This window comes from Myotis brandtii, unplaced genomic scaffold (genome assembly GCF_000412655.1).
Source record: "Myotis brandtii unplaced genomic scaffold, ASM41265v1 scaffold82, whole genome shotgun sequence".
In the NCBI taxonomy this organism is placed as follows: domain Eukaryota; kingdom Metazoa; phylum Chordata; class Mammalia; order Chiroptera; family Vespertilionidae; genus Myotis; species Myotis brandtii.
This window is the reverse complement of record NW_005371324.1, coordinates 7,491,077-7,499,931: the sequence shown is the minus strand read 5'-3', so window position 1 is coordinate 7,499,931 and position 8,855 is coordinate 7,491,077. Positions and strand designations below refer to the sequence as shown.

General features: G+C 44.9%; 1 long non-coding RNA gene across 1 annotated transcript in view; it reads left to right on the top strand.

Moving 5' to 3' along the window:
• The first annotated feature begins 6,805 nt into the window (after window positions 1–6,805).
• The window catches only part of LOC106724403, an 86,824-nt gene continuing 84,774 nt past the window's right edge, over window positions 6,806–8,855 (top strand). The window contains exon 1 of the long non-coding RNA XR_001360191.1: window positions 6,806–6,894. This is a non-coding gene — a long non-coding RNA (uncharacterized LOC106724403). The remainder of the gene's footprint in view (window positions 6,895–8,855) is intronic.

Sequence of the window (8,855 nt, the reverse complement as noted above, 5' to 3'; positions counted from 1 at the left end):
CCAGTCTAACTCTTTGAAGAAGATTTGTTGGAGTTTTTGCTCTTGAATTTTTTCTTAACACTGCTGGTGGGCTGCACATGGCACGGTGCCTGAGGCCCTGCTTAAGACAGGGTCCCTGCCCCATAGCAAAGTAGAGAGTAGGGCCTGGAAGAGGGTTCTGCAAATAGTTATCATGCGAAGCACCAGGTCTTGTTTAAGAGGCTTAGCTCTTGGCTATGAGAACAACGCCTGCTATTTCCCCCTCTGGCACTTAAAGTCTCTCTACTCAGATATCTGGCTTTTTCTCCTTTCCAGGCCCTCATTTTCACCTGTTAGTGCCTAGTGCCTTGCAGTAAGCCCACTGGGTCGGTGGTTGTACCCGAAGTCCCGAGGAAGAGGGAGAGCGTCTCTTTTTGTGTCTCCTTTTTAGGAGTGAGGAAACTTTTCACTTCTTTCCATGTCTTGGTGACTAAGATTGAGCATTTGTCCATCTTAAAACCAATGACCAGTGAGGGCAACGGGATTCTCATGGGTGGATTAGATTAGTCATTTGCAAGAGAATCAGTATTGGAGAGTCAACCACCAAGAGCTCTACACTCTGCGTTATCTCTCCCACAAAACTTTTCTCACGTTCTGTAGTCTTCTCTTGTCCTGTTTTCCCTAGTAGGTCAAGGATCTTGTCTTATTTATCTTTTTCTTTCTACATCCTGCAGGAGTTTATAATCTGGTTAGAGAGATGATGTTAACCCACAAATGAAGCATACACACATACACATTTTAAGTAGAGGCATGCCACTCTTAGTGGTATGGCTGTGTTCTTGAGTTTGAGTATCCCAACTCAATCAACATTACAGACGGCCAGTATAGCAAAGCCCACTGGAAACGCATTTCCACTTAGTAGATTATCAATAGTTCTTTTCAGTCTCTTTAGATCCCCTGAAGTCCAGCTGTATCCTCCATTGTTGGCCAGTCTGCTCTGGATGCAGTAATGCTCATGAGGCTGTTTATAAAGTCAAAGGACTTCTGTGAGGTTCTTATTGCCTCAGGACCTTCATTCTCTGTTTCCTTGAAGGTGCCTAGAGCTGCAATAAAACAGACATTTGAAGGTTTCCTGTGATACTCCTTCTTGTTCCTTTTGGCAGGTACAGCACCATCATTTGAACAGCTTTTGTCAGGCGTCATTGATCAGAACTGTTTACCAGAACACAAAATAAATGGAGAGAAACCACATTGGAATAAACAAGACACTTACCTCAGGGTCGCACGGCAGAGCTCTCAGTGGCTGTGAGTGTGTGTGTACCCTGCTGCACGCAAGGCACAGGGGGAAAATATGTCTGTCAATTATAGGGAGATACATTTAAATAATTATAAAATGCTTTGGGGGAATTATTCGGACATATACTCTGAAAAGGAATAGATGCTCCACAGAATGAGTTTTAAAAAGGTATCTGTGTGCTAATGTATTGAATGGTAGTATGTGAACTAGTTTGGGGTGTATGCTCTGCTCATATTTCTTTTTTTTCAGGTGTAAATCCCTGCTACAAGGATGGGTTTAGGTGTCATGGAACCCTTGTACGTAATCCTGTCCCCCATAGATTGTGCAGGGATATGGAAACCTGACCCGAGCTGAAATAGATTTTCTTTCTTAGTTTCCTAATGACCCCCAAACTATGGTCAGGTGATGCCGAGTTTGGCCCAGGTGTCCCAACTGGGTGTTAATTAGCATTAGGTTTGGTTCTGAGAGGTATAATGTAAAAATTATGACACCTAAACAAAATAGAAACTCATTTTCTTCTCTCATATAAACATAGGCAAAGCAGGCTTTGCATGGCAAGCTGTCTCATGGCCATCAGGGTCTGCGGCCCCGATGTCTTACTGCTCTGCCAGCTTCACCATGTGCTCTATCCAGTGGTATGCTGGTAAACTGACTCTGGGTTTGTTTGTAGCATTTGCCTGATTCCTATGTTGGAAACATTCCTACTATGGCCAACTTCAAGCTACCGATGGTTTATAAGCAGCATGCAAAATTCCTGAATGTTTGACAATCTGCTCTCCTGCCGTTATGAGCCTGCTCTATCTAGCAGACCACTGCTGCGCCCTCATGATCCCAAATGGCTGCCTCAGCTCCAGACATTACAACTACATTCCAGCTAATAGGAAGAAATCGAAAGAGGACACAAACTCCTCCCCTTTTAGGATATCTTCTAAAAGCCATGCACAGCCACTTAAATCCCATTGGACAGAACTTAATCACATGACTACATCTACTTGGGAAATATCTATTTTCTTCTGGGCTTCCATGTACCCAACTAAGATTTGGGTGTTCTGTTACGAAAAAAGAAGAGGGAAATAAATTTTGGGGAAAATTAGCAGTTTCTGTAACTAACGGTAACACCCAGTTCCACATAAATGCCCAAGTTAATGGGGAGGCAGAAGCCCAAATTAAAAAGAAGTTAGTTTTCCGAGTGAGAAGACTTGGAGTGGCTTTACAGCAGGGATGATAAATATGCAGCTTCAGACAGAGAAAGCGAGACTAGCTGCCAATTATTTAAATTTCAGGGTGACTAATGATAATACTCCCTCTTTCTCTCCTGAGTTGGAACTGAGGGACAGATAAATAAGTCAGGCAGATGGAGCGAAAAGTGTCAGCTTTATTGCTGAGTCAACTATTTGGAAGAAAACTTCAGCCCTGCAGTGACAAGGGGCCCCCCTTCACTCCTGAAATACCCCCCTAGACAAAGGCAGAATCAGAAAACTGCAGAGTTGCCCATCCCTGCTCATCCCTGCCCTGGGCACCTGCCCTTGAATGCTCCCCACAGAAGGAAATTGGTGAATTTTCTTCTTCCAAATTCACTAATAAGATAATTAATCAAAATGGATTGAGGCATAGTAGGAGAGGCCAGGGTATGTCCGTCTCCATTGAAACATGAAAAACAAATGTTCTGTCTTAATACTGGTGACCTTTCAAACCTGTTGCAGTTTAGCTAATCATGCTGCAGTTGGGTTACATGAAATCCCTCGGAATCCTTACAGCTCTCCGTTTATTTAAATGAGCACAGGGGGTTTCTCTTACAACAAAATGGTCTCTGACTTAGAAATGTGCTTAAGGGCTGTCTTGTATGGGTCAGACACTGGGCGCTGTGTGAGTTCACAAGAAAGTTTACAAGAGGCTTGGAGGAGGTAGAGGAGTTTTCATGGAAGTGGCCAAACTTGAGCTTGTTCTGCAAGTCTGGGCAGGGTTTTTGATCGGCTGAGGGAATGGAAGTGTTTCAATCGAGGGGAACTTGATGGACGCAGTGAGAATGGGGACTGGCACGGAATGGTCTGTGCCAATGGGAGGAGACCACAAAGACCAGCTGAGGTGCCTGTTGAAGTGGAAGGCAGGTGAGACAGGTGGTTTGGGACCACTGTCTGGACTCCAACAGAGGACTCTGTAGTTGACAGGAAGGGAATTTTTTTTTAAAATATATTTTTTATTGATTTCAGAGAGGAAGTGAGAGGGAGAGAGAGATAGAAACATCAACGATGAGAGAGAATTATTGACCGGCTGCCTCCTGTGCAACCCCCCACTGGGGATCGAGCCCACAACCTACAGATAGAAACATCAACGATGAGAGAGAATTATTGACTGGCTGCCTCCTGTGCACCCCCCACTGGGGATTGAGCCCGCAACCTACGCATATGCCCTGACCAGGAATCGAACTGTGACCTCCTGGTTCATAGATTGATGCCCAACCACTGAGCCACACCAGCTGGGCCAGAGAAGGAAATTTGTAGCCATTGAAGAAAAGCAAAACGTGGTGTTTTTCACAGATTATTCTGGAGGAAGTATTATTCCCGGACCTTTCCAGTTGCACGGACCAACAAATTCCCTTTTGTGTTTAATCCAGTTAAAATAAATAGCCCTGACTCATACATTCCTCTTATCAGGTACAGGGAAATGGTTTTCAAACTTCCGCATGCATTAGAACAACCTGGAAGACAACACAGATTGCTGGGCCCCACCCCCACAGTCTGTGATGGGGCTCAAGAACTTTGTTTTTAGAAGATCCCAGCTATTGCTGCTGCTGCTGGTCCTGGGACCACACTTTGACAATCACGGGGATAAATGCTGGCCTGGGATCAATCCTGCCCAGTATTGAATGAGTGAATGAGAATGCAATTCCTGAATCATAAAATGAGAGATTAGATGAGATGGTCTCTGAGGTCTTCTTGAGCCTGTGCTTCTGCGACTCTATTCACATTTTTCCCACATAATAGAAATCACAGTGTTTACTGAGATTGCTTTTATCCCCGTCAGTGCATTCATTTTACCTTGAAGGCTCAGACCATTAGGTAGGAATCTGAAGGCATGTGATTGGACTTGAGATCCTTTCTCAAGAGGAAAGACCCTCTTAACATGGCCCTTCTACACTCAAGAAAAGAAAACAGAAAAAAAAGTGGCAAGGAATTCAAATATGGCCCAGACTACTTTGCAAGTTGAAAGAAAAGGGATGAGACTTTTTCACTAAAGCGGAAGTGCTGTTGACCCAGCACCTGAAGCTTTGGAGAGCATTCACTTAAACTTAAGGTTAAAAATGTTCAGCCTTAAGAAAATATTTACCAATTCATAATTGTGCAGAGCAATGAGCTGGATGTCTGGCCAAAGGGTCAGAGGCTTCCTTGCTGCCTCAGACTCTTAGCACAGAGGACCCGGGAGGCTGTCCTAGTCCCAGGTGGAGGGGCATTTGTTGACATTTGCAGCCTCACAACCCTGCCCTTACTCAAACGGCCTGGGTACTGTCGGCTGAGTGAAGACTGGGGTCGGCAGAGACAGTGTCTGGCAGCCGCACAGAGAACAGTTACTCAGACTGGGGATTTCCTGAGTTTCATTATGGATGACCTGTACATGCAGTCCCGCAGCAAGGAGATGAGGCCGAGAGGTGACGCGTCCTAGGACAGGGACATGCCACCCTTAGCAGCAGAAGCAAGGTTTTGAGGGATCAGCAGGATGTTGAGGTTCCCTCTTTTTTAAAATGAGTGGGTTTTGTGGTTACAGCAAACCAGGAAGTGGTGACCCTTTTCACTGAGAACTCCCCCACATGAGATAAGCTGTGGGTGAATTCTCCCCTGATCAGGAATTCTTCCGGGATGAGTGAGTAGATGTGGAAAATGCAGAACCCCGAGTCTCTGTCCTAACCTGGGGTAATTGATTCTGGGAGCTGGGCTTATTCAACAAACGGGAAGCATGAGGGAGGGGCAGAGAGCAGCCTCAGACTCCAACAGGATTCTGCAGCATTGGCTTCACCACCCCCCAGGACTGAATGACCCGCACACCATTACCCCGGACTGGGTGGCTTGTGGTTGATGGACTGTATGGCTTCCTGACTTTATATCCAGTTCACCCTACATTTTCTCTTCTTCCTGGTCGATCTTTATTCTCTTAAGTTATATGCAACCATTTCTACCTAAACCCCGGATATTGTGAATTGCTTGGTGGTTGGTCAGTGTCTTACTCATCATTATTTTCCACACAGTGGATATTCGCAGTATGCATCTTTTTCTAAAACTGAGCACTATACTGGTAAGCAGAGTTCATAATCCCTAAAGTCAGATCTTCTGGAGGTGAGAGAGAGGTAAATTAGGAACCACACTACTACTCTAATGCTCCCTCCCCACCTTACCTTGCTCATTTTGATCTTATTGCTTAAAATGTCCTTTAACTTTGACTGCTGACAAACGCTGATTCATCCTTGAACCAAGCTCAGTCACTGTGAAACTTTCCATTTTGTGTAGAATTCTGTCCTTCAAATATTCTTGTAATTATTTCATAAATGAAGGATTTGCATGTTTGTTAGCTATGAACTAATTAAGGAAGGGTCTGTTTTTGACATTTTAAACTGAAATTGATTTAACTACTTACCGCCAAGCCAGACGGCTGCTGTGTGGTACAGTTTTGTGGGTTCAGGGAACTCCCCAGTCTCCCTACCTGTCACAGTGCAACTCAAAGCTTTGAGTCCCATTTATTCCCTTAGCTCCTTGAGAAAGGTCATCCTTGAAGCTTCTAGCAGAGGTTTATTTTAGTGCTGAGGAATTCAGGTCTCTTCCTCAGAGGCTGTTTTGATAGGGAAAGAACTAAAGACAGACAGGAGCATGGGGTGGGCAGGGGGTGTGGAGCGGGGAGATGAAGTGTTATCTTGAGTCACCAAAGATAAACTTTGCCCAGGTTCTAATTTCACTTAAGGCTCAAGGCCTTCTAATGAGTTAGCCCAGTATATAGTGAAGCTCAAATTCAACTCACCAAGGCTAGAGAAGGGAAGGTTAATTCTATGCACATCAGCCATGTGTTGAAACTGGTTCTGAAATGATTTTATTTTAGATGGTACAGTGATGGGACAGGTGTAGCTCTTGTGTTGAGTGTTGCTGTGTTTCTGGAAGTCAGGTTGTGCTTCGATGGCTAGAGACACCGAATTGCAATGTCTTAAATACTAAGCAGCATTAAAATATTTCTGTGTTTTGTTTTGTTTTCCTGGGCGATCATTAACTCTTTTCTGCACGTGATCTGCTAAAAGCTAAGCCAGCTGGGTGTTGATTTGGTCCTGATTCTGTGTTGCTCATAACTCTTGGCAGCTTCATGGAAGATCCTTCTCTGAGGCGAGGGTCAAGGGACACAAGTGAGTGAATAATGTTGTTTTCATTTTAACAGCAGGCAGGGCTGCACCTGCTGGTTTCCATGGCTGCATCCCTGTGCATCCAGACAGTGGGCATCATTGGTTCTTAATCGTCTCATTTCTCCTTCTGACCAGAATAAACTTCGTGTTTTGTATTTGTGATTTTTCACATGTCACAGTGTCTACTGACAGAGATGCATTACTTCAGAGAGAAAACTGCAAGCAATTTTCTCTTCAAATTTCAAGCCTGCTATGGAAATAAAAGGTGGGAAACAGAGCAAGTAAATCATCAAACACCAATAGACCCGTGATTCATATTTAATTTCTAGAGGTTACCACATCTAATCTAAACAAGAATAAAATGCACTTCATTTTGATGTTGTGTGCATGCTTTTACACACTGGTCTCTCCTCATAGTTGCCCAGGTTTGCTCTGGGGTCACGTAGGTACGTACCTATGTTGCATCGCCCATCTTCCCTGTTTTTCCACAGAGTGGAGCTGTAACTGCACTAAGAGGAAGCAAACAGAATCCCAAAGATCAAAGATTGTGGACATGACAGTGAGAATGACCAGAAGTTTCTGTTTATCAATCGATAGGGGAGGGGAAATAACTCCTCAGGTTTCGTTTGAAGATCTCAGGCTGTTGAAATCAGACTTTTAGATCTTAATCCAATGAGAATGAAAGACGAACTTGCCTCTGGTGTCTGCCCAGGGCGAGTCATTTCTTTACTCTGCGATGCAGATCTTATCTCACAGGGGTCTGAAATATTCCTTTCCAAGTTTGTTTTCCCAACTGCAGTGCTTTCTGTCCAGGTGTGCTAACTCAGGAGAACACTGAGCATCTGGTACTTGGAAAAGACAACCCTTTCTCTGGGCACTCAGTCAGTCAGCAAATATTTACTCGTGCGGACTTTGTGCCAGGAACCCTCCTAGTCCCTGAGGGCAGAGCAGAGAACAAACAGGCCTCTGTCCCTGAAGGGCTTCCGCTTTAGTGGAAGGAGACAGATAGTGAAAGTCTAACCTCGAAGGAAGCACGAGGGTCAAGGGTTGGAGATGGACCTGAATCGGTCAGGAGAGATGATCCTGAGGATGAAATCGGAACTGCTGTCTGAATGTGGGGAAGGAAGCGGCCACTGGGGCTGAGCTCAGCATGTGGGACAGAAACCGCGCGGTGGGTTGGGGTGCTGTGCCCAGGAGAGGGAGATGAGCTGGGAGAGGAGGCAGAGGCTGGTCAGGGGGCTTCATAGGCCAGTGCGAGGAGTTTGGAGTTTACTCATGTTGTACAGAGAGGTCACTGAGTGCTCCATGCAGTGAAGGGATGTGGGTGGATGTAATTAGAAAAATTCACTTGGCTGCTGTGGAGAGCAAGGACCAGCGTGACGAGGAGTGTGGTGGTGATGGGGACCTGTGAGTGGGCGTAGACTGGGGTGGTCACATGAGGGTGAAATGGTCAGTTCAGAGCTACTTATTGTCGTCAGAGCTCTGGGGCTTATGGGCGGGCTGCATGTGGAATACAAGGGAAGAATCAGGGGTGGCTGCTCCGTTTTGACCTGAGCAGTGAGTAAGCATTGGTGCTGTTGACTAAGGCCTCTGGTGTTGGGGAGGGGGGCATTGCACAGAGAAGATGGTTCTCTGCAGAGCTCCTTTCAGGTTTGTGTGAAGGAACCAGCCATTCTGTGCCAGTTGAGTCCGTGGGTATAATTAGACAGCTGCAATAGTACTTCTAGCTACTGATGTCTATAGGGGACACTTTTAGGTGACAGTGTTTTCCCAGTACTTGGTGGCCTATAATTTGTGGCCTGGGTGAGGCGGTAAATCTCTCACTTTCTTGTGTTCAACAACCCCACTGAAGAGAGCAACCATGTCTAAAATGCCTGATTTGGGGGCCTGGCCGGGTAGCTCAGTTGGTTAGAGCATCATCTCAATACACTAAGGTTGTGGGTTCAATCCTTAGTCAGGGCACATACAAGAATCAACCAAGGAATGCATATGTTAGTGGAACAACAAATCAATGTCTCTCTCACCCCCTCTTCTGTCTCAAATCAATTAAAAATAAAATGCCTGACTTTGTTGAGCTATCATGTGTGTATATATACATATATATATATGCATGCATATACATGTATACATATGTGTATATATATGTAGAGTGAGAGACACCTTTTTGTGAATATTGGCATATATATATATATATATATATATATATATATATATATATATATATAT